We start from the raw sequence: 939 nt of genomic DNA on the forward strand, positions 1-939 counted from the left end.
GTGATGAATTATGATTGTGATTATGATGCTAAGCAGGATGTATGTTGAATGATGTGTGAGGAAAGCATGTGTGTGAGGTATTGAGCTCCAGAGTTTTCATTGTTGTATGTATTGTTCACAAGAAACCAAATGAATAAGCCAGGAGACAACCATGTTATTGCAGCGCTTCCAAGCTCCAAAGAGTCGATCAGAAGCTAATGGCCGTGGAGTGCTTCCATCAATGAGCTCCACTTTGTTCTTAGCACTAAGAGCCGTGAGCATAGATCTGCTCCAAGAATGGTAATTGGTGGAATCGAGTAAAGGAGAGACTAAGGGCAAGGCAGGATTTTCATTGGGATGGAGATATAAGAAATGGTGAACATTAAAAGAGGGATCAGTTTCATCACCCATGGCAGCAGAAGCAAAGAAGGGTGATGAAAAAGGAGAAGATGACCGTTAGGCTCTGGATACCATGATAAATATCAGAGAAATCTCAACAGAATTGACACGTATCAGAGGCATGCAACGCACTGTGTACTGTGTGTCATTTATTGAAATAGCAATGTGTATATTTATACATCAGATAAAGTTGAAAATGAGACTTATTATTATTCTCAAATCATGAAAAATACATTCTCAAACCTTCTATTTGTAATAATCTAGATCTCCTAAAAAGGGAAATAGGGAAACTAGGAAACCTAGAGAAAAATAAAATAAAATAAAATATTATGTATCTATTTCCTCTAATTAGGAAGATTCTACAGATATTATCCCATATTACAACATTCCCCCTCAAGTTGGTAAATGAATATCAATCATTCCCAACTTGCCTACAAGATCTTGAAATCTACCCGGAGGAAGCCCTTTTGTGAAAATATCTGCTATTTGAAGTTCTGTAGGAACATGAGTTGTAATCACAAAGCCTCTGTCAAGATTATCTTTGATGAAATGTCTGTCAAT

This window comes from Vigna radiata, unplaced genomic scaffold (assembly GCF_000741045.1).
Source record: "Vigna radiata var. radiata cultivar VC1973A unplaced genomic scaffold, Vradiata_ver6 scaffold_424, whole genome shotgun sequence".
Taxonomy (NCBI): Eukaryota; Viridiplantae; Streptophyta; class Magnoliopsida; order Fabales; family Fabaceae; genus Vigna; species Vigna radiata.